Source organism: Crinia signifera, chromosome 4 (assembly GCF_055691185.1).
Source record: "Crinia signifera chromosome 4, ASM5569118v1, whole genome shotgun sequence".
NCBI classification, from domain to species: domain Eukaryota; kingdom Metazoa; phylum Chordata; class Amphibia; order Anura; family Myobatrachidae; genus Crinia; species Crinia signifera.
In genome coordinates, this window is record NC_139220.1 from 125,776,178 (window position 1) to 125,802,152 (window position 25,975).

The 25,975-nt window shown below is 45.3% G+C and overlaps 1 long non-coding RNA gene across 1 annotated transcript in view; it reads right to left on the reverse strand.

Moving 5' to 3' along the window:
* Positions 1-1,490: 1,490 nt before the first annotated feature.
* Positions 1,491-25,975, reverse strand: part of LOC146072419 (uncharacterized) — a 419,935-nt gene continuing 395,450 nt past the window's right edge. Inside the window, exons 3-4 of the long non-coding RNA XR_014473115.1 lie at positions 2,223-2,291; positions 1,491-1,926 (exon numbers count right to left, since the gene is read on the reverse strand). This is a non-coding gene — a long non-coding RNA (uncharacterized LOC146072419). The remainder of the gene's footprint in view (positions 1,927-2,222; positions 2,292-25,975) is intronic.

The following is a 25,975-nucleotide window of genomic DNA, read 5'->3' on the forward strand; positions in this document are numbered from 1 at the left end:
TGAGTGGGCTTTGAATGATTTTGGTCCAGTAAAACTGGAACGTTTGTTTCCAGAGTAATCTGCCCTCAAAGAACATGAACAGCCATGAAATTACATTTCAAAAATAAAGAAATCGATTTACACGCTATATCTCCGGAACCGATTGACCGATATGGACCATCCTGGTATAATATTGAAGGGCCAGCGATTTGGAATTGAATAACATCAATCACAAGCTCCTGTGATGCCAGGGGGGGAACTGGCAGCTGTCGGAACCGGGTGGGGGTCGGAATTGACGGGTCCCATATTATCCTATGGGAAAAAAATGTTACAGCTTTGCCAGGCGATATCTCCGGTTCCCGGGGGGCTAGAGACACAGGGCTGGGCTCGTTGGAAAGCTCTGGTCCTCATCTACAAAATGAATGACAGGGGGGGCACGTGCCCGGGTGCCCCCCCCCTGAATCCGCCACTGTCGTCTGGTACACTGCTTTACCACCCTGCCAAAGTAGTGATGATCATCCAGGCATGCTGCATGCTGCACAACATAGCCCTGTCCCAACCTGCCTATGTGGAGGAGGAACATGCAGCAGTCGTGCAGGAAGCCCAACCTACCACACCTCGGGTAGTGAGGGGTACGCAGAGGGGGAATCTGGTGCGCACACACATCATCAGCCGTTACTTTTCTGGTAAGCACATGTGCCCTGTAGTCCAAAATGTACCTGTGCTGTAAGTGTACTCATAAACAAATTATTGTCTAATACCATCTGTTTCCACCCACATTTAGCCTAATACACAGAGCCCAATGGATGCAGATGGTGGTGCTGACCTATCCCTTGCTGGTATCTAGCTTGTAAGTACATTTGATGCATGTATGAATGAAGTTTGCAGTCAAACATGGCTCACTGGTGTTGTGGAACTACATGTGCCAGCATGCCCTGACACACTACAACCATTACAGTCCAAACCATGAGTGTCAGAGCCTGCTGGAATATGTAGATCCACAACCTTTGCTGGCCAAGGAGTTACCCCACACTACTTTAGTGCAATCCCATTGTCATATACCATAACAATATGTTATAATTCACACAATAATTGGTTTTTATAAAAATACACAAACACAATGGTATGCGGTTAGACATTTTTACTTCTGCCTACTTTGTCAGACGCAATCTGCATTTTTGCAGGTGAAACATAACAACTGTGGTGGCATGTTACAAGATGTTTTGGATTTTACAAAATTAACAAACATATATATGAGCTACCTTCTCCCAGCATCAGGCACCCCTACACCACTTCTAGAACCTGCACCAAGCCCACCACGGGTCCTAACACTCCGCCGGGGTGGGGAAGTGGGGGAGCCACTTATTGGGGTGCTGGATACACTGCTGAGGGTTGATGCTGCGCCACCTCCCACATTGGCTTCCAGCTGCTGTATTTGGGCCTGCATACCTATTAGGGCATTGGTCTGTGCTGTGCATGATTTGCTAAGTGCAGCTATACTTTGTGCCAGGCTGCCAATATGGCTATTCTGCTCCCTTACAGCAGAAGTTAAATCTGCAAAACGGGTGTCAATGCTGTTAGCAATGCGCACATGAGTGCCTACACCTACCCGTACACTACGTGCAATTTTGCGTAATTGAAGAAAGGTGTCACGCATGTACCCCTGGATGTTACCTATTTGCAGGCTTTGGGAGGCCATGAATTCAATCTGTTTGTCCTTGAAATTGACCAAGGAGTTAGCTACTTGGGAAGCAGAAGCTGCTGTATGGGGTGTGTTTGTGGGTGGGGGTGGGTTGGGAGACACCCCACTTGGGGGAAGATCACTCTGTGATGAGGTCTGTATTTCTTCCTCTGCCGCAAAGGTCTCGACCGGTTCAAGAATGATGTCCATTTCGTCTAACAGCATTATTGAAGAATCTGTTTGGTTGGTCCCTAGTTGTATAGCACCTGTGGATACAGATGAAGAGGTAAGTACTGATGCATATATAGGCCACACTGTCGTCTATACTGTTTTACAAAGGGCTTGAGATGCTGGACGCACATACCTAGGGGTGTTATGTACTTACACATGTACCCCGATACAGCATGTAACATTGACATGAATAATATGTCACATGCCTAGCTCAGATGTCATTTATTTCCGTTGCAATGTAGCAGCAGGAGATGAATGTAGTGTGAAATATTGTTGATGTGACATGGGTGTGTGTACTGTATGTGTAATGGCGTGTTTTTTGTTCATTTACCTGCTTCCGCAGATTCTGCAGCAACGGGCCTTCTGTTCTTGGATGCCGCAGCACTTCGGGATGGACAATCTGTACAAGGAAAGATGGGCAGCCATTATGGACCTTACAATGGATAAGCATTTACAAAAACCATGCATTCAAATGACTATAATGGACAATACTTCCTTTGGATAAGGACTGCATTATTTATTCACCACAATTTTTTTTTTTTGTTTTCACACTATTATTTGGTAAAATTATTATTAAATTAGTGGCCACATGACAACTATTGGATAATCTGTGGTATGTAGTCATGGCAGCTAAACCACCAGTACACCTCTGGGTTTTTGGCCACATACATGTTAGGCTGCTAGAAAGAATGTTACAGTGTTGATCAATATGAGCAGTTGTGGAACTACAGGGCCCAGCATTATGAGCAATTTGAAAATAGGAGCAGGCAATTTTTTTGTGCATGACCTTGCTGGGCCATGTAGTTCCACAGCAGCACTTTACTTAGCATAACAATACAAGTGAACATTATAGTTATAAAACATTGGCATGTATGTTTAAGATTGCATGGGGTCACACTTACCAGCTCTGGATGGCGTTTGCGGCCTATCGGTATCCGCCACGTGCATGCCAGGCAGGACCTCAGGGGGTATGATGCGCTTCAGCTTCACCTCATACGAAGTGTAGCACACAGTGGTGGGGCTTCTTCCTCCAGTCTTGGTGGCCTCCTCCAACTCCATGGCCATTTTACTTTTCAACTGCCTTTTGATGTCGTTGAATCTCTTTTTTACATTGCGGACCAGGCGCTTGTGCTGACTGACAGCGTTCACCGCCTGGGTGATGTCCTTCCACATAGCCCTTTTGCGCTGTGCAGTGGTCTTGTGGTGAGATTTGCCAAGCAAACAGTCAAACACTGGCATGATAGCCCGAACAAGTGCAGCATTTTCCTCATATGAAAATCTGACCTTCCGGCCACTTTTGGTGCGGCCAGCTTCCACCTCCTCCTCCTCATTTTCTACTCCAGCCATGTACCCCTCCTCCTCCATGCCAGTGTCTTCCTCCTCCTCACCACCATCTTCCTCCACCTCTGACATGTGGCCCTCCTGCAGCTGGTGCGGGGTATGGTCAAGGTCTTGGCTATAGGATGGGGATGCCAGCGGATCCTCCACCTCCTCCTGCTGGGGCTGGACGCCCAGGGCCTGGTCTGGGGCTGGCCTTGCTGTGGCCATGCTGCCTGCCACACTGCTGCCTCTCCCACTTGGCTGGCTGCTGCCACTGCTCCCCCTGCCACTGCTCCCTCTGCCACTGCTCCCTCTGCCACTGCTTCCTCTGCCACTCCTCACTCTGCCACTGCTCCCTCCAGGGCCGGCGCAAGGCACCGGAGCGCCCCAGGCGAGTCGGGGTGGGGGCGCCCCAGTGCCATGGTGTGTGTGTGTGTGGGGGGGGGGGGTACCTGTTGCGCCTTCTGGGGAGGAAGGGGTGTCTATTCCGGAATCTGACAGGAGCCCGCGCGGGTACCTGTCCTGCGACGCTTTGTGTATAAACCTGGCAGCGGCGGCGGGGGTCCCTGCACTGCAGTGAATAATAAATAACAAGCTCTATCCGGCGGCGCGGGAAGTGCTTCTATTTTGAATAAACACTGGCCGTACGCTGATTGGCTGAATCAGCGTGCGGCCAGTGTTTTCAAAATAGAAGCACTTCCCGCGCCGCCGGATAGAGCTTGTTATTTATTATTCACTGCAGGGACCCCCGCCGCCAGGTTTATACACAAAGTGTCGCAGGACAGGTAGCCGCGCGGGCTCCTGTCAGATTCCGGAATAGACACCCCTTCCTCCCCAGACGGCACAACAGGTACCCGTGGCATGGGGGGCGAAATGCTGCCCTCCAGTGGCCGGCACCCTAGGCAAATGCCTAGACTTGCCTAGTGGTGGCGCCGGCCCTGGCTCCCTCTGCCACTCCTCACTCTGCCACCAACACCTCTTCCTCTACTCACACTGCCACTGCTCCTCTCCATGCTCCTTACTTCCTATCAAAGAGTGAAATGGCGCCAATGCCCCTTTATATAGGGGGTGTGATGCATAATGGAGGGGACAGAGGTGGGCCAATAGGTTGGGGGGTTCTTACTCATGCGGAGACAGTTTTGTAAATCGCAATCCGGTTGGTCCAAAACTCGCACATGACCGGCGGAAGAACTCGCACTTTTTTGTGACTTAAAATCGCACCACTTCGCCGCAAATCGCACCACTTCGCACTTTTCAGCCTCCAAAGCACATCACATTAAATATGCGAATTATGACTGAAAAATGCGATTTCAAAATGGGCGAATAGCGGCGATGTGGTGCGCTAAAAAAAAATGCGCATTTATCTCATCACATACAATGTCACCATTGCATCTTACATCAAGAATACTACTGCACTGTTATAACGTTTACAGACCTTTAAAACCATTGTGGAAAATATGCTATTATGTAGTGTAGTGTGGATGTTGTTAGCTTATATACCTGCATTCCTCATGATGCAGGTATGGAGTCAGTAACTGCTCTCATTACTAACAATCCTTTATACAGTAGCCCACTGGTACCTTTTTTTATTGCCTTTTTAAACTAGCATTACAGTAACTAGAAACTACTTTTACTTTGATGGCAAGTATTTCCTTAAAAGGCTTGGCTGTGTGATGGGGTCCAATGTGGCCCTCCCATCATAACATAACATAGTAACATAGTAATTAAGGTTGAAAAAAGACGTTAGTCCTTCGAGTTTGTATGTCAATGCCTTTATGTTTCAACTAGAAATGCAAATATTTGATTATCTGATATAGAGGGAACATATTTCCCTTTATGTGACATTCATTGATGACCTGTTGCTTTTTTGGACAGGTACAGAACAGGAATGAACATTTCATGGCAGATGTACAGTATGTATTACCTGCAGGTCTACAGCTATGTTGACGGGTTGTAGTTTTCATCACCCGTATACTGGCAAAAAAAATTTTAAGCAAATATGCATTAACCTGCGCATCGAGGTGTGTGATTTCCTTATTGTCATGCCTCTGTGGACTTATATATATGGGGAAAACTGAGTCCAGCTTCAAGGAGCGTATAGCAAACCATTGCTCTACGATATGTTCAACTCTGGCCACTGAAAGAAGTGAACACCCAGTGGCCAGACACTGTCCAGAGGCAGGCCATTTGGTTGCAAGCATCAGATCCAAACTGATTGAACATACCAATTTCCATGAGAGAGAGAGGTGGGGGAGGGGTGTTAGGGGTAAAGAGCTGCTCCAATTGGAAAGCCATTGGATTCATAAGCTTGTTTGTTATTTCCCAGAGGTCTTAATAAATCTCAGGGATTACACTGATTTTTATGAACAATGTGTTATGTATTGTTAATGCTGTTTTGGTTTGTTAAGACTGTATTATGATTTATTACATCATATTTGTGATTTTATTGTATTGTATATATGACGTTTTTTGTGGGGAGATTATGTTGATTAACCTTTCTACATGCTATCTATGTTTTTAAATGTCCTTTTGTATATTTTTTCAGGATATTCGGGTTCTTTGTTTTGGTTACCCGTTGCACTAGTCCTCTGTATGGAAAGGTGTGAGTGCACTTTAGGAGGCGATAGTGGGGGCCTTGAAAAAGGTCCAGAGGTGGACCGAAACGTTGGCCCATGGCCCACTGTCATGCACATTGCATTTTATGACAAAATTGATGGAAATTTTTTTTTTATTTCCAAACCAGAAGTCCGATGAGTGTCCCTATATTTTTTCTGCAAGCTATATTGGTCTACTGGAGTAATCTGGGACACCTGAGTTGGCACCCCGGCAGTTGCAGTGCTATTGGAGGAGATATATACATTCTCAAATACTCAATCATTTTCCAGATGAGTTTGCATTGATATGTATTTTATGTCACCAGTCAGTACTGTCTCAAATTTAGGATAGTAAATCTGTTTCATGAGATGCTTCTGCAAACTCAGTTGCCTTTTTTTCTTGTGTCTTTACTCGAAGTGTTGAAAATAAATCTGCAAAATCGTGCAAAATCGTGAGAATAACTTGTAAAGCACAAAGAATTTTTACTAACACTGACATAAAATTCACAGAATTGAGATGTACAGCAAGAAGATACCAGATGGTGAAGAAAAATAAACCTGACTTTCTGCCTTTCAATGAATAAATGTGTCATGTATAAGTACTTTTTATAGAACCTTTATTAAACTTAAATAAATTTACCACATTATGCAAATGTATATACATATATGTAATTACATAAGATATTTCTTCATATTAATAATTCTACAGCTGCAACTTTCAATTTTACTGACAACTCTACATCCTATGGCTGGGTAGACATGTAACCATCATGTCGGCAGACCTGGTGTTGAGCTGACTTGCAGCTGATGCAGGTATGTACACAGGGCCGGCAACAGAAATCTTGGGGCCCTGTACAATGATATTTCTGGGGCACCCACCTAATCCCAAATCCACACAACCCTCTTCTGCATGAACCTCATTGTAACGATTCGCTGCACCAGATCCTGCTTTCAGGTGCAGACTTCTGTCACTGCAAGGGTCACTCACAGGCCAGCTAGTACAGACAGGGCCCTTCAGATCACTGGGGCCTGTCACACTTGTCCCCCTTGCCCCCCGCTGTCGCCGGCCCTGTATGTACAGTATATACACACATACCAATCGGCCACCCCATGTGTCAGACAGAGCCCTTAGCAGCAAGTGCAGGAATATCGATAGACTGTCCATACACACAGCAAGATGTGCCAATATATGTGAGGATATATTGAGGGTTACAGCCGCCCTACAGTAGGCTAATGCAGAAGTCACCGTTACCCCCCCCTTCCTCACCAGAAATTCTTTCAGTCATATTCAGCTCCATTTATATTGCCATTTACCACCCTAGCAGTTCTGGCAATGGCGGCAGTGACATCAAACACAGCTGCGGCGGTGGAGCCAGCAGCACCTCTCACAGGATCTCCTCAGTGGCGTAACTATAAATTGTGCACCCTTCTGCCAAAAAATTTGTGGCGCCCCCCCTCCAGGCTCCTCTCCAGCATGTTTCCCCAGTGTGTGATGTGATGACATCTCACGCATAAAGGAGAAGCTGAAGCAGGAGAGAGGAAGAGAGACCAGCAGATGCTGCTGCTTCCCTTGGCTCCAATGCATCCCTGGCTGCTCTAGCACACCCATCCGCCCGCCCATCCTGTACACAGTAGCCAATAGCCAGCTCTGTGTACAGTCAATTGAATCAGTGGAGGGATTTGTCATCTCTGCCATGGCCACACCCGCGCTGCAGCTGACTAGCCTCTGGTGCTCAACCAGTGGACAGCGGCAGGCATCAGCATATCAGTGCATCGAGTGGGTGCCGGCACCCACACAGACCCCACTGTGGCTTGCTCCCCCAAGCGGCAGCTGGGGCTGCCTTACAGTAGTAGCGCCACTGCATCTCCTCTACCCGCATCCCTGTCTCTGTGACATTGGCTTTCCCAGCACGCACAGCTGTTCCAACAGTTAATGCGGCGAGAACTTATGAGATCTTGCTCAGACCCAGTCACCCAACTACAATGGCAACCCCCCCCCCCAACCCAGCACTCCAGGCTGCAGCCCAATCAGCCTATTGGTTAATCAGGCACTGGCGGCCCACAGCTTTGCTGCACAGCCCACGCGATATGTCTGTTAACAACGTTCTTCACAGACATATAGCAATCATTACTTCAAGCAGTGTTTGCACTGCCAACTCTTCTCTTCACAAGAGCTGGGCTCTCCATATCAGTAAATGATTACACTACATTCACAAGAGAGCATTAAAAAAAACATTGTGTGGCCTTTATAGATATAATACATTTGTAATATCTGCACGGCTTCTGTGTTATATGGAACTCCTGGTGACTTCGTCACTGCATATGGTTGCCAAACCATTTAATAAATGACTCATACAGTAATCTGTGACAGATGAATTAAAAAAGTGAGATATATCCTTGAAGTAATCTTAATCAGTCTTAAGCAAATTGTGTTTGTATTATTTAGAGAATGAGCTGACAACCACATCACTATTTTGTGCCAGCAAAAGCCTTCAGGTTTATTAAGATTATCTTTCCTCACAATACCAATAGTGTTAAAGTGCGTCATCTTAGATGACATTGGTATCTAAGCCTACGTTTGAACTTGTTGACAATTATCTATAGTTAAAGACATTCTAAGGCTCTTTTAAATGGGGAAAAAAATGTATGGTAAATACAAAATACTTTTTATAATGTTACTTATTGCATACGCTTTGTGATTTATGTGCATTATGCCCCTTGGTGATACTTTGGCCATGCCACAATGGAGAGGAGTGATGTCACAAGGAACATGTCATTAGAAAGAAAGGAATAGAATCTAAATGAGAATCATGCACTAAGGGGCCGATGTATCACCATCTGCATCAACACATGTGGATGTGCTATGATAACATATGCCCACCTCTCAATGTGATATTTGAAAGCCTTGCACAGATGTATCAAATATAGCATACAGGGACAGAGCTTGCAATAAAGCTCTGCCTCTGCGATGGGATCCCAGCACTATCAGAAAAAAATTGTGTCATCTCTTTACTTCACCAAGAGCCACAGAGCACCAGGGGGCCAAAGACTGGAAGCTCTCATCGGAGCACCAATCAGCAGGCCCTGCTGAGGTGAGTATGATTTTTTTAAAACAGGGATCAGTTGTTGTGTTAATCACCTAGGGGCAGAGAAAGCTGTTCAGAAGCCAACATTTTTATGTGAGATCTGTGATTCAGAAGCTGAATCTGGCGTTATTATCGCAGGGCTCAGTGTGGTCTTATTTCACTTTTTTTGTAGTAAAATTTCTCCAAAAGCACTTTAATACCTTTCAGTGAGACTAAAATGATGTGAAAATGGTAAAAAAAGACACCTTCACACATCATGTTATTAAATAGACAGCCCTATATGAAATGAATATTCCCTTATTACTGCTGAGAAAGCGGATAGGGGACCAGGGAGGGTTACAGAAGAGGTGAACGTGTAATTTGTTTCTGTATTCCTGTGCCACAGTGTCACACTAGGTGAGCAGTCACTGTAATCTCTATTTATAATACTTTACTAGGCATCATAACAGAACATTGGGGCCCCTCAGCCTTGGGACCAGTATGGGCGTACCCTTTGTACCCCCTGTTGCTGGACATGTTCATCATATATGAGATTACGCTACTACCTGAACTTCATGCCTCACATCACAACCCCTGCACCTGCCATTCTTTACTCATGTCGACCATTTCATGTGTGAACAACTACCATGCTAAACTTTTGCTTTTGTAGACATATTGTCCATGTTGGCCTAATAATTGTCAACCTTATACATATCAACACATTGTCTTGATCCAAAACTATGGTTAGGGGCATTATATCCTATATAGGTTACTTTTCACAATTTAAATAAAATGCACAGACGCATGTTCCTGAGTGAGGTCCCTGTTCAGGAAAATAACATATTTTCTGTTGCAGGCCCTTTAAACAGATGTTGGGGCAAGGGAGTTGGTGCCAGATTTAAATATAGATTTTATAAAGGGTTAGGTAGCCTTCTTGGATGTACATTATTGCTATTTAAGGCGATTCACATTGGGGCCTCATTGGCTTTTAAAATCTAAACATACACACACAGACACATCTTCCATGGTCCATTTTTATCAGAAACCAAGTAATCTTCCAGTGTGTTTTTAGACTTTTAAGGAGGAAACTGAAATAGGTAGGGTTGGTTTGGTTCAATCGCACAAGATCGTATATTTATTATGGAAGATTAGTCACACAGAGGCCCCCTGTGCTTAATAATAAAGGCCATATAGGTGCATTTATTACAGGGGTGTGCTACCACAGACAAAATACATATGTATCACTAGCCGTGTGGGCGTTGCTATCCATGTGTGCTACTATAGATACTATAGATATCCATTATTATTTTTAATCCACTCGTATATACATTTCCTTCAAGTACAATTTAGTACTGCTACTTAGTAATTACATGGAATAAGTGTTACACATTTCCAGGATATTGGACTGAACTGATACTAATCCTCTATAATAAACTCAGCACACACGGCACACCTGCACGTGTAGTGTTCACTTGTCTGGTTATTTGTGTTTTATTTTTTATCTTTTGCTTGCTTTTATACTTAACAATAAAAGGTATATTTTATTTATTTGTCAGTGCACCACAACAGGACAAATCTTTCAGTACTTGTTTCCTAGCAGGGCGCCCAGATTTATTACGTACGCAAACATAGTCAAATCGCATCGCATGCCGCGTTATAGCAGCATGCAATGCAATTTGATTTCACAATTCCCTGTCATTCCCGCCCCCTGTCAGATCCTCTCAGAAATCACTCTGAGGTGATATTGTGTCTTGACAAGAAGCATACCTCAGAGCTGGTGGAGATTTATTGTGATTTGTGAGAAAGTGATAGTTATTATTGAGATGGCTGCATCCGTGATGACTGAATTCACACTGCCTCAGACGGAGTAGGAGGCAATAGCATTTTTTCAAGGACGCAACCTGCTTCCCATGGCGCAGAATGGACACGTTATGCGGCTTTCAGTCAAAGAAAACATGTGGCGCTGCCATGTGAAAGTCTGCCGGCTGAAGGTAAGCCTGAGAGCGGCCCACTGGTTTCCGGGGTGCCACTTGTCTTTTGTCACCCTGGTGAGATTTATGTACACATGGGCCCAGTAGATGACATCCATCGAGTTCTATCAGGAACAGCTGGAAATTTCCAAGAAGGTGGCTGTGTTATACAATCGATGGATGAGGGAGGGGTGCACGATGGACCTCATGGCGCAGCCGCAGCGCCGTATTGGCGGTCCAGGCCACATCGTCAAGGTTGACGAGTCCATGTTCGCCAGGAGGAAAAGCAATGTTGGCCATATGTTCTCACAGCAGCACAGCAGTGGGTTTTGGGGGGAATATGCCAAGAAACGGGACAGTGCTTCGTGAGGAATGGTGCCAAGGCGAGATGCAAGCACTTTGATGGCTGCTATTGTGGAGAATGTGGAGCCAGGCACCACAATTTACAGTGACTGCTGGAGGGAATACAGCACTGAGCAACTTGAACTTGCTGGGTATCAGCACGCCCAAGTGAATCATCGTCTTAACTTTATCAACCCATCCACAGGGGTGCATACTCAATGTGGAGCGAATGTGGGGCGCGTGCAAATGGCGCAACAAGCACCACAGAGGTACGGCATGCCACATGCTAAATTCTTACCTCCAGGAATTTATGTGAAGAAAAACATTGGGTGGGGATAACCCATTTGACAGAATCCTGGTTGCACTGAGCCTCCTTCCTAAGGATGACTAAGTGATTTGTACTGTGATTCTTTGTTATTAATTAATGTTTTATTGTTTGTAATTGATTAATTCTTGTTATTATCTTTATCGTTCTGCTTTTTAATATATTTAAGTAAATTTACAGCTCTTAGTTAAGACATGTCGTCATTAATGTGTCAGCTGTATGATTTTGCAGGTGTAAATGTGTTCCTAAAACACCAGCATTATCCACGCCACTCCGAAGCATGGTGAGCGGCGGCCGAACGGTCCTCCGACCTTTTTATACCCCCACTATCCACGTCGGCATGGAGTTGTGGTGAGTGCAGTGAGCCACCGAGCCAGAAGCTTGGCGAGCGCAGCGAGCCCCGCGTGGGGAGGAAAATTACTTTACGGTACTCTTTACATAGAACGGCGCCCACGATTTTGATCGTGGGCATCGTTAGTAAAAAATCTCAGGCATCTCGGGCATTGAATGCACTAAAAAATCGGGTGCGATGCGACCGACGAGATGCCTGCGATTTCCCATAGAGAACAATGTTAAATGTCTCAATTGACCCAATTTTCCTGTTCAATGCCTCAATTGACCCGATTTTTGCCATGGGAAACGATGTTAAATGGGCCACAGAGGCCAAATAGGCACCCTGAAGTGTATAATGGCCACCCGAATAGTTAACGCCACCCCACGATCAACGTCAACCCGAAGCGTGGCGAGCACAGCGAGCCCGCGAGGGGCGGCGGTACGCGTCCTACGAACTTTTCATACCCCCACTATCCACGTCAGCGTGGAGTTGAGAATAGAAAGTGTGGCGAGCGCAGCGAGCCCCGCGAGGGGACGCGGACAGCTGTGAAGCCCGCGAGGGGACGCGGATACCTGTGAAGGTATCTGCGTCCCCTCGCGGGGCTCGCTGCGCTCGCCACGCTTCGGGCTCGGTGGCTCACTACGCTCGCCACACTTTCTATTCTCAATTCCACGCCGACGTGGATAGTGGGGGTATGAAAAGGTCGTAGGACGCGTACCGCCGCCCCTCGCGGCCTCGCTGCGCTCGCCACGCTTCGGGTTGACGTTGATCGTGGGGTGGCGTTAACAATTCGGGTGGCTTTTATACACTTCAGGGTGCCTATTTGGCCTCTGTGGCCCATTTAACATTGTTTCCTATGGAAAAATTGGGTCATTTGAGGCATTGAACAGGAAAATCGGGTCAATTGAGACATTTAACATTGTTCCCTATGGAAAATCTCGGGCTTCTCGTCGGTCGCATTTTTTAGTGCATTCAATGCCCGAGATGGCCATGATGGGCGCCCTTCCGCTCGCCATGCTTCGGGCTCGGTGGCTCGCTGCGCTCGCCACACTATGTAAAATCAGTGCCACGCTGATGTGGATAGTGGGGGTATGAAAAGGCCGGAGGACGCGTTCCGCCGCCGCTCGCCATGCTTCGGGTGGCGTTGATAATGCTGGTGTTTTAGGAACACATTCACACCTGCAAAATCATACAGCTGACACAGTAATGACGATATGTCTTAACTAAGAGCTGTAAATTTACTTAAATATATTAAAAAGCAGAATGATAAAGATAATAACAAGAATTAATCAATTACAAACAATAAAAAAAATTAATAACAAAGAATGGCATAGGTGCAGGTGCTTACAATCATTGGCGGATTCAGGGGGGCACCCAGGCACGTGCCCCCCTGTCATTTCATTTTGTAGCTGAGGACCAGGGCTTTCCAATGAGCCCAGTCCCGTGTCTCTAACCCCCCGGGAACCGGAGATATCGCCTGGCAAAGCTATAAGGTTTTTCCCCATAGGATAATACAGGACTCGATAATTCCAACCCCCACCTGGTTCCGACAGCTGCCAGTTCCCCCTCTAGCATCACAGAAGCTTTTTGGTTGATCTCATTCAATTCCAAATCGCTGGGCCTTCAAGATGATACCAGGCTGGTCCATATCCGTTAATTGGTTCCAGAGATATTGCGTGTAAACCGATTTTTTATATTTGAGATGTAATTTCATGGCTGTTCATGTTCTTTGAGGGCAGATTACTCTGGAACCAAACGTTCCAGTTTCACTGGACCAAAATCATTCAAAGCCCACTCAAAAGTTCTTCAATATGATACTTGTCTTATGTAAATGGGTCAGTTGGTTCCGAAGATATAGCCGGTTAAATGAGATAACTGGTTAAAGGGGGGAGGGGTGGTTTTCTCTCCCCCTTTACACCAGAAAATGTAGTGACTAGGCTGGTGTAAAAGGGGCCAACCTGGGAATGCATTTTCTTGTGTGAAAGGGGTGTTATTTTAAATAGCCGGGACCTGCAGTGCTCTAAATACAGCCAGGCTCTGACACTGTCAGTGGCTATCACTTCTGCCTGGTGGCGGCTGACCCGCCTTCGGCGCGCGCACAACTACATTCTTCACTTTTGTCGCCATGGTGACAGGGCCTATTTTTAATCCCATTCCCACCCTCTCTCTGCCGCTCTCATAGCATGTACACTGGCACCACTAACACCGCCCCTCCCCCACCTAAATCCTCTTTTATCATGGTGCCCCCCCCCCCCCCCTGTCGTCTTATCCTGGATGCCCCTGCTTACAATTGTAAGCACCCATCACTTCTCATACTATGCACACATCACATCTCCTACCATCACATCTCATTGTAAGCACCCATCACATCTCATGGCATGGGTGCTTGTACAATGAAATATCGCATCGCATTGCATTTGGTGCACTGAGATCGATACACAAGGAGAGACATATGGGCGGGATGTATTAAAATACATTGCCGCTCCTCGCAACCCCACGGCAGAGATGATAGCGCAAATGTAATAACATATGCAACTAGCATCGCAATGCAGTGACAGAGACCCCCGTTATACCTGTGATGTGGTGTGTGGGGGTCTCCGTCACCTCCTTGGGCACCTCCTCCTAACTCAACTGCCAGAAGCCTAAGCAGGCTGTCCACGGCGCCTCCTCCACCCCCCCTGCAGGCAGAAGGACCTCTGGCTGCTAGGGGGACGAGGATTTTACCTTCCGGGTCCAGGGCCAGGCTTCCTGGAGCCTAGGAAGGTATGCCAGGGGGGTCGGCATCAGCGGCAGAGGTCGGCGGAGGCAGCGGGTTAAGGCAGGCAGCGATAGAAGCCCATAGCCGGATTTTAGTACATTTGAAAATGCTTTAAAACTAGAGATGTGCAGGCTCTGATTTACTCTGATTTACTCTGATTTCAAAGCAGGATCTTATTGGCTATCAACTGTCAAAAAGTGTCATGTGATTAGGGATAGCCAATAAGATCCTGCTTTGAAATCAGAGTAAATCCGAGTAAATCAGAACCTGCACATCTCTATTTAAAACCCCCCAAAACTGGGGTTTTACCGCATTTTTACCTTAAGGAGAGAAACATAGACATACTCTTGTGTAGAAAGGGAAATACAGAGAAAAGAGACCAGTAGAGACAGTGGGAAAGGCAAATATGCTGGTGCAGACAGGAGAAGGGCATAGAGGCTGGCACTAACTGCAGTTTATATAGATAGACAGACAGATAGATACACATTCGCTACTTACATGCAAAATTGGGGAACATTGGAGCTAAATGTTGGTCTATGGCTGCTGAGACTATGCAGTAGTAGCTACATAGCCTCTATGTTTTTGTACACAGCCTTGCATCTGATGGCAGATAAACATCCTGAAAACGGCCAACCACTCCCTGTTAACACCTGCAAAAGGTCACTCGCTGCTGTCAGTTTCCCATGAAATCCTCACTATGGGCCAGATGTATCAAGCAAGTGATAAAGTGGAGAGTGGTAAACACCCGGCCAATCAGCTCATACCTGACATTTTACAGGCTGAATTTGAAAAAATGAAAGGTAGGAGCTGATTGGCTGGCTGTATATCACTCTCCACTTTATCACTTTTTGAAGCTTGATACCTCTATGAGCGGAATAGGTGCAGACCCTTTGTGAATTGTCATTGCAATTGCATCACTTGTGCAGTCTACTATTAATCGCCCCATTGCATACAAACATGAATTAATCCTGCTGTACAGTGAATATAATGCTTTTTTTCCCTCCTACTCCTCCTCTCTCTCTCTCCTCCAAGCCCAATCCCCCCCCCCCACACACACACACACATGCACACATACAGTACCTTCTATTTCTAAATACTATAGGCCCATTTGCTGTACATCTCTGCCCAACAAATGGGTTGCAGCTGCAGAAATGTATAGTAGTTCCTGTGTAATGGCTTTAGTTTATAGAGCATGGCCCCAGGAGCATGATGAGATCATTCTACGGTAGAGTAAGAAGCAAACTGAGACTTTTCAATTACAGAAAGTTTTATTTTACTTCAGTAAATATTTATATCTAGACTAAGTAATCTGCTTTTACATAATTTGCATATCATTGATTTAATTTTAAATGTAAATGAGTTACCTTATCTGTCCATCCATAATCAAACCGGCTTATATGATAAAATGAATTCCCTCTCCAATACCCTCTCTCGGATCACAACATTATCACCTTCTCAACCTCCTCCATTTCTCCAAACTCTATAATGCAAGCCTCCTCTAACCCACACAATTACTAATGCTATTGATTTTCAACAACTTTCTACCTCTCTCTCAACAACTGCTCTCACCCATTTCTACACTTGCCTGTCCTGAGACAGCTGTAATCCACCTGAACCAGACCCTACAAACTGCCCTTGATGAAGCTGCTCCAGCCACTCCTCACAATCCACGTAGGTTAGATGCTAACCGTGTCACTCTAAATTAACAAGACACCTGCAAAAACACATAGATTTGAACGTCAGTGGCCTAAAACTCAAAATCCAAGTGACTTTGTCACATTTAAGACCACTCCTATCGTAATGCTCTGTACACTGCTAAACAAACTTATTTTCAATCTCTCATCTCTTCTCATGCCACTAACCCCAAGTGACTTTTTAATACATTTAAATCACTTCTTTATCCTCCCCCCCCCCCCCCAGCTAATATCAGTGCGCAAGAGCTTGCTTCCTTCTTCAAGGAAAATATTGCTAAAATCCAAGATTAGATGGCATGCTTCCTCTTCAGCCAATGACTTGCTTACTTCCTTTCCTGCGCCCTTTACCACTTTCTCCTCATTTGACCCCACAAGTGAGGATGAAGTATTTACACACTTCTCATCCTCCTACTCCACTAACTCTTCTCTTGATCCTATACCCTTACCCATTTCTTTTTAAAGCAGCAATCATTTACGCTGAAAAAAACAGGTTGAATTTGCCATGTACTGTCATTGCCATTTTAAAAATGGAAAAGCTATCTCAGTTTCTGATTCTTACACCCAAATGAATACATTCTAAAATAAATCTATAAAAACTGCTGAAATCATGTAACTTATACTTATGGGCCCTGCAGGCAGCAGCAATGTAGTGGTCATGGAAGGTGATGATACAGAAGTCTGTAAATTCAGGCAATGACTTCTGAGCTATCCAGATGCCATAGCTTCGGTGGGCTACCTTCACCTTGTAGACCCCTGGATGTTTGCCACTCTAGCTACCCCAAATATACTACAATAAAGTATTCCTCACTGAACAACAGCTTCAAACAGTGCGTAGAGCCAGGGCTGGCAACAGAAATCTTGGGGCCCTGTACAAATATATTTCTGGGGCCCCCACCTAATCCCAAATCCACACAACCCTCTTCTGTACGAGCCTCATTTAACCTTTCGCTGCTCCAGATCCTGCTTTCAGGTGAAGACTTCTCTCGTTCTCAGTCCTGTTGGCCTGGCTCCTGGCTGCTGCCTTCTATTGGCCTGTCACTTTCACAAAAGAACGCAGAGCACTACAAGCAGGCACGGAACAGATGACCCGCGCATGTGCTATAAAGTACAGGAGCCAGACACCGAGGCTACAGTGCCAGCGGCGGGTATGGCTGTGCACCTGCGGCCACAGGCCATGTGCACACACAGATTAGATGACTCTGAGCACCAAACGGCAGGGCGCACACACAGTAGACAGCAGACTCAGCCAAACACAGATGGTGCACAGTAGACAGCCTGGCCGCGAGGGTCACTGACAGGCCAGTGGCCGTAATGGGGCATGGAAACTCTGGGGCCCTTGAGATTGCTGGGGCCCATCACACTTGTCCCCCCTTGACCCCCCCTGTCGCCTGCCCTGCGTAGAGCAACAGTAAACAGCTGGAGTAATCAGCAGCCATATTGGTCCCTGCTATAAATAGAGGAACCAAACCAAGGTGACAACACCTTTGAAAAAGCTGGGAACCTTCCTAGTGAAGCGCATCAGGCACACACAACCGTTTCCTCAAAGAACCCATGTGGAATACAAAAATGGATTCCTGAATCAGGACTTATACGTGGACTACCAGGAGCAGCAATTGCACAGCAAGACAAAGAGCTGTCTGCACCACTCCAAAGGGTTTTGCCAAATATCTGCAATTCAGCACCGGACTTATTACCCAAAACCGTGAGTGGTATCACCAACAAACTGCCAAATTTATCCACTACATTCCAGATATAGGAACAGGATCCTATCATAAGGAAAACAGGGGTGTCTGTCCCCTTACCCCAATCTAACAAAGCATGAAATAATCTTTTTCATTGCATTTTTCATTTTACAATCAATATTTTAATAATTGTTTATGCTCATATTGTGTATTGCATGTTATATTACATTTTTCAAGTAGACACGCTGTGTGACATACAGTAGCATCATTTTCTCAAAGCGCATATATATATTTTTTTGTGCTTTGTTGTAAAAAGGACTGACCATCCCTGTAACATATACAGATAGGTGACCAGGTTTCCACTACACTTGTAGTTAATACTGGAGTCCCTCAGGGGTGTGTTCTCAGCCCCTTATTGTATTCATTATTTACGTTCGACTGTTTCTCCAGTTCAGATTCCGTCCGTCTTATTAAATTTGCAGACGACATCGCCATTGTGGGTCTTATCACCAATGATGATGAGTCGGCTTATAGATCAGAAGTTTTGAAATTAGAGTCCTGGAGCAGTGGGAATTGCCTGATCCTTAACGTGAGCAAGACAAAAGAAATGATTTTAGATTTTAGGAGGCACAAAAAGACTATGTTTTGTCCGTTAGTTTTAAATGGCCAACCAGTGGAGACTGTTGATACCTTTAAGTTTCTGGGTATCAATATTGTTAATGACCTTTCATGGAATACCCATATTAACATAATTGTCAAGAAGGCCAACCAGCGCATGTATTTCCTGAGGAAACTGCGACTGGCTGGTCTGAGTGAGAAGACCCTGACTAATTTTTATTCCTGTGTAATTGAGAGTATCCTCACTTATGGGTTATTGGCCTGGTTTGGTCCCTGCTCGGCTGCGGATCGAAAGTCCCTTCAGAGGGTTGTGTCAACTGCGGGTAGGGCAGTGGGTGTTGTTCTGCCAAACCTACAGGACATCTTTCTGAGTCGACTTTCTTTGAAGACAAAATGTATTCTGAGTGATTTTACCCACCCATATAATGACTTTTTTTCCCTATTACCATCTCATAGGCGTTATCGTTCAGTTTTGTGTAAGACAAAGAGATTTAGAGAGAGTTTTTTTCCATTAGCTGTTCGGATCTTAAATAATCTGTAAATCTTGGGTTTGAATAATGTAGGCATGTACGATTTGGTTGTCTGCTATCACTGTCTTTTTTTATGCTTTTGCTGTATATATGTGCCGTATGCTCTTTTATTTTCGTTTAATGTTCACTGCATGTGGCCATTTTATGACAAATAAAGATTCTGATTCTGATTCTGATTCTGAGGTAGTGGTAGATGCTCAATTAGTTCAGTAATATTACTCAGGTGCATGAGGGAGTGGTTAATACTGAGCAAGTAAACAAGACATTTTTCCCCCCAGCTCACTGAGTAGTATTAGTAACCAATCTTGAACACTACATGATAATATAATTCAGAGATATTGGTTACATATACCTGTGCAGGTGTATGATATGCCCCAAGCCTCTTACCTCTGCGGAGGAGGGGGGCTGCCACTGGCCGCAATACCGCCCCCCTCTGTCCGCTGCCGTGGCTGTTGGTCCCTCCCACCAGTGCCTGCTAGACCCCGTTGCCGGTCCCGACCCCCCCGTCCCAGGACCGGCTCATGTGCAGCAGCTTCTTCAGTACCCCAACCTCTATGGGCTGCTTTGTCAGCAGTCCATAGAAGCATATACACGTCCCTGGTCCAGAGCATGACCAATATCATCCTCGATACTGCGCATGCGCAAAACTCATTTTTATGGGCTTTTGTCGCAGCCACCCATAGAGGCATCCGAGAGAGAGGGAACACCTCCCAATTGGACTGTCTTGGGTGACCGGCAGGTTGTACTTCGAATATGAAGTCACTTCCAGTCACAATGAATCCAGTGCAGTCTCACAGACTGCATGTGGCTTCACTACAGTGGTGGAATTTACCTGGGGTGGGGGGGGGGGGGGGGGCTGCAGCCCTGCAGCCCATAGGTAAATCGGCCACTGCTCAAGACTCTACAATTATTATTATTTTTTCATTTCTTTCAAATTGAAGATTTAATTATATACATTCCTGTTTTACTCCTCTTTTTACTTTGCATACAAATATCTGAAAAAATTTACTAACATTCAAACATAACGTGATTTATGTAGAATCCTCATGAATATTAGCCTGTGGGCATGGGCCTGACTCACTATTGTTCAAATGTCACAATTTACTACAGTATCTGTCAGTCTAGTGAAAGACGTAGCCCCAGGTCTATTTCCTTATGATACTTTACAGTATGTAAACTCTTTTTTAATAGGAAGGTACTGTTACTGATCTAAATACTTTTACATGCTTGTAGAGTGGCCACTATATGCAGTGGTGTAGCTAGGTGCCACGGTGCCCGGAGCAAGGGCATGTTTCCCGCCCCCCCCCCCCAATTTGTAGTATGCGGGGCTCTTGCGCAGCAAAAAAGGGGGAGCAACCTAACACTATACCACACACCGTAATGCCCGTTGCACATTTTAGCAAACTACCCATTACACATATAGCCACAGGTGGGGTGAGTGAGTGTTGAGAGAAAGAGAGGTGGCAGGCCGGAGAGAGTAAGGAGAGAGGAGGGGGCGGGGGGAGACACAGCAAAGGAGAGAGGATGACTGGGTGGGTGGGTGGGAGACAGGAGAGAGAAAGGGGATGGGAAGAGAAAAAGAGGAAGATGGTGTATGGGAGAGGTGAGAGGGGGTGCGGTGATGGCGCAAGAGAGGGAGTGTGATAAAGGGTGAGGTGCCAGGGGGTGAATAAGTAAGGTGATGGAAGAAGAGGTGAAAGGGGTTTAGGTAAAAGGGAGTGAGGCAACAGGGGAGTGATAGGGAGGGTGAGTTGTTTGGTTGGGCAAGGGATGAAGTGACTGGGGGGGGGTGGGGTGAGGTGACTAAGGGTTTCATGAGAGGAGGTGAGACAACAGGCAGCGGATATAGGGGGTGAGGTGGTGGAGGGGCAGTGATAAGGGGCAAGAGAGAGTGAGATCATTGGGATGAAATGACAGGGGAAGAGTGTATGGGAGGGTAGGTGCAGGCAAGTCTTCTCACCAGCATCTGCGGGTCTCCTCAGCACCAGCCACTGCTCAGCTACTGGTCCGTCCACTGGCCGCTGCTTGCTTCATTATCCCCTGCTCCCCAGTGCCAGCCCACCGCTTGACTGGGGGGGCAGCGGCAGCCTAGCTGGGCAGGAGGGGAGGCTAGGAGCGGTGACAGCTGTCATCTGTTGCAGGACGCTGCGGCCGGGTCGGGAACAACCGGGCAGCTTCTGAGCATTTTGGGGTCAAATCCCGGGAACCCGCCGATCCCGGGATTGGCAACCCTAATTCATACACGCACACACACATCATGTACATACACATACATAACCTACATACACACACAGCATACACACAATGTACACACACACATATACGATACATACTACACACATCATGTACACATACCATCCATTATTTACACACACATACCATACACACACACACATCATGTACACATACCATAAACACACACACACACATCATGTACACACACATACCTTACATACACATGCACAATATGTAAACTAAACAGTAAACATAGCATACATCCTCCATCCTCAAACAAACATCATGTTTGGGGGGCTCAGGAAACCCCTGACCCCCCCCCCCCCCCCCCAGCATAAACCATCCTGGCCTTGGTTAGATAATAGTTCACTCACAGCAGCTGCTGGTCCCCTCTCCCGGCTTGCTTGCTCTCTCACACAGCCACAGAGGAGCACTGCTTGCCTGGGAGGAACTGTAGCAGGGCAGGCTGCCTCTGTAATCAGTGCCCCCTACCTCCAGCCAGCACAGAAGCACCCTGTCAGTGTCACTCATTGCAAGGAGACGCTGACGCATCCGAACAGTCTGTACGGGGCTGTATTCAAAAGAAACTGCAATGATAGATCGGCGGGCAGGAGGGTTTCTAAATACTCGGAACCCCCCTCTGCTTGCGCGAGTGAGAAGGGGGGCGATGTGGCTTTACTGAAGGGTCGAGCAGCGCTGCTGCTGCTCTCCTAGGAGAGGGGGGTGTCGGTCAGCGCTGCCCGCACTGTGGCTTCAGTGAGTGGGGTCGGGCAGCGCAGGAGGCAGGGAGGGCAGGGAGCGGGGAGCTGGCTGCACGGCTCCGGCACCATTTGATGTATCTGCGCCCGGAGCCCGTGCTCCGCCGGCTCCACCCTCCCTACGCCTCTGACTATATGGGTAGAATGAGGAGAGACAGGGGGGTCTCTGGTTGCATTGAAGAGCAGATCAGTGGACCTACTGCACTCTAGACTTTATTGCACTGGACCAGAGCAGAAGAGCATAGCTAGAGACCAGGTGGCTGGAACAGCATTGCATGATTCTAAGCATCCTGGAAATACAGTACCTGTGATTAATGCTGTTCAAGAATATTTATGAATAATGCATATATTAATTTCATGGTCATGAGCCAAAGGCTATAAAAAAGGATGTCCTATAATAGACTCTATACAGTTTTTTTTAATGCTAAAATGATGATGCTAAAATCATTGGTGAAAACTAAAAACAGTTTAACCATACCTCCCAACAGTCCCGTTTTTTTTTGGGACAGTTCTGCCCCCCGGCCAGGGCTGGAAGTGTCCCGCGGTGGGGGGGGAGGGGGTGGCAGTTGGGAGTACCCCCAGCCTGAAGGAATAGAAGCTGTGCGCAAATTAACAGATAAAAAACTATTTGCAGATCTTACATTACATTATCTTTACATTAAGCACAAGTTCAGAGCCTTGTGTTTAGACTGCTCCAACAATTTCTCGCAAAGTTCCCAGCTGTTCTAAACTCTCTTTCCAAGTACACATTGGAGGGTAGGCAGCTTAAGTAAAGGAAAGCTAGTTTTTACTAGAGGCTCCAAATTGATTGTTTTCTCCCAGTGTCTGACATACTGTAAATTGTCAATAAAACAATCCTCCACCGTTCTATTGATAGTTACTGCAGGGTTGCCGACTTTTAAATGGAGAAGCCCGGATAGGAGACTTTCCTTACCCGATTGGGGGTGGGGCTTGACTGTTACGTCATTAAGCCCCGCCCCCATTATGGGAAATAGGAGAAATGACTGATCTCCATGGAGGGGCGGAGCTAAAATGACACGATTGTGCCATTTTAGCTCCGCCCCCTCCTCTGAGACCTGCGGATTGCGGCATTTACATGCCGCGATTCGGGGGACTTAGGGGGGTTCCCCAGATTCCGGGAGGGTTGCCAACGCTTCCGAGGGGCCAGGAGGGGGACCCGATTTTCAAGAGACTCCCGGGAATTCCGGGAGGGTCGGCAACCCTGAGTTACTGTATGAAAATTAGGGCAAGATCCACTAAGCTTTAAAAGGTGATAAAGTGGAGAGTGAAAAACAACCAACTCCTAAGTATAATTTTTCAATCCCAGCCTGTAATATGGTTTTAGGAGATGCTGGTGTGTTATCACTCTTCACTTTATCACTTTTTAAAGTGCATCTGACCCTTAGTTATATACTGGTGTCAAGAATTGGTGCAATTCTTTTCAGTCTGACAAGATTTTATAATGTTGTTTCACTCTGGTGCATGGAGTTATATTTTGGCAGCAGCATTTGATGGAGAAACTGAAGCAGGAGAATTTTCTGTGTCATGTACTTAGTGACCTGACAAATTTCTCACAAGAAGCTCTTTGCATCTCTTAAGATTTTTGTAGTTAATTAGAAAAACATTACATACAGTACTCCTTAAACCTACATTTGCAAAGGGTGCAGAAATGATGAAAGGAGGCTTCGATGAGTACAATGTAAGAAATGTCAGACTCACACATATCACTTGTGGAAACCTCTCCTTAGGGATTTGTAATTTTTATGAGCACATACTGTAGTTTGTTTTTTAGCCTGTGTTTTTTTTCTGCACTGATTTGTATTTTTTACAGTTGTCACCTCTGCAAGCAGGACCATCACTCATAAACAAAGGCCATGGTCTGAGCCTTTTCTTGCCACTGCATGTAGAGTATTGCATGTTTGCAATTTTACATTTTCTGGTACTATATTTTTATTTATTATTAGAGGTGATGTTTTCTTTATCTTTGTGAAATATTTTTTATATTTCAGGCACCCTTTATAAACTTTGTATCGACTGGACCACTTTCAGTAGATGTTGAATTACTATCATGACTGGTAGAAGCTGTAGCACTAATACTAGGTTGCTCTTATGTCAACTTATTCATATTGATACACAGTTATTCTAGTAATTTTGGCACATGGTGATGTGAATATTTTGAACACATTGCCTGAACATAAACACACACCATTCCTGAAACTGAAAACACATTTATTTAAACACACTGCAGCTCACAATACACCTAAGGAATGTTCTTTTTTAACCTGAACACTTAATTTGTGTCCTCTGGATCACCTTTAGTAGATGTTCAAGTACTATCATGACTGGAAACAGCTTAGCACTAATACTTGGTTGCTGCTCCTGCTTTTCTATCAATTGAACCATATAAATGCACAGCACTTCCAGTAATAATGGCACCTATTGGGATTTTTTTAACAAAGTACCTGAACCATAAAACACAAAAGTTTTTTTTCAACGCTCTTTCACTTTCACAAAACGTGTCCTCTTGATCACCATTAGTAGATGTTGAAGTATTATCATGACTGGCAGCAGCTGCAGTACTAGTAATGGGTTGCTACTCCTGCCTTTCTATTGACTGAACCATATAAATTCACAGCACTTCCAGTAATAATGGAAGCTATTGGTTTTTTAATACAGTGTCTGAACCTTAAAACACAAGTTGTTTTTTAAACACACTGTGACTCATAGCACTTATAGTAAATGTGGCACATAATGAACATTATTTTTTAACACAGTGCCTGAACCTGAGCACACATTTTACTTTTTTTACATACTGTGACTCAGTGCTTCTAGTAATGGTGGCACCTAATGAATGCTATTTTATTAAACAGCTCCTGCTCCAGTCCTAACTTGTGTTTTACGTAACTGCATGCCTCCTCTCCTTTTTCTGCTGCCATAAACCATATGTAATTCTGTTTATTTCTTGTAGTTGTCTTCACTGATACTTCAGCCAACCCCTCTTTTTAATCACACATCACAGTTTAGCAGTTAGTGTCCTGTTCCTTTCTTAGTGATGTCTGTGATATTCAGCTATATAAAGAGATATGTAGACATTGGTTCCATTCACTTTATATTATATACCATTCTATACCAAAACACATAAGAGTAGAGTATTGGAAGTATATTCATTATGTAATCTTCTTATAGGGTCTGTATAATGTTCTCTGTGTGTGTGTGGTAATGCTGGGATGACAAAGAGGCAATGCACCACTACATAGTGGATATTGACACCAGCAGCTCTAATAGAGCTGCAGCGTATAGCCCCATAACCTAATCCTCCTGTGGCCTCTGTGAAATGGCCCCAATCAACAAGGAAGGGCTTTTATGGCATCCAAAACACATGAGATCTGACTCTGTGTAATGTCCATTTTGACTCATATTGTGGACATCCTGAGCTGAAACTCCAATCCACTACTCGTAAAATAAAAAATAAAAACAAATTTTGAATAATTAAACATTCACCCCTAATTGTGGTGAGAGACTAGTAAGGGCATGCTTCTTCATCAATACCTAATACCCAATAGTCAAATATAATACTGCATCTTTATTAAATAAGTCTCCTTGTTGTAGCATTGTTACTATTCAAAAAATTGTTACAATAACATTTTCCATTTTGTCAAAAACCACAGTATCAGATTGAGTTATAAATCCTCTCTGCAGTGAGCTTAATTTCTACAATTTGAGAAAGAAAAAGAAACTATTTCTTGTGGAGAACACCTATGCACACTTTTAAAGTGGGAGGATAAGGAATGTGCTTCGAAACCGTTCCTCATATTCCTTAAGTGTTCTCCCACTCTGGTTTTTAAGGCTCTTGTCATTC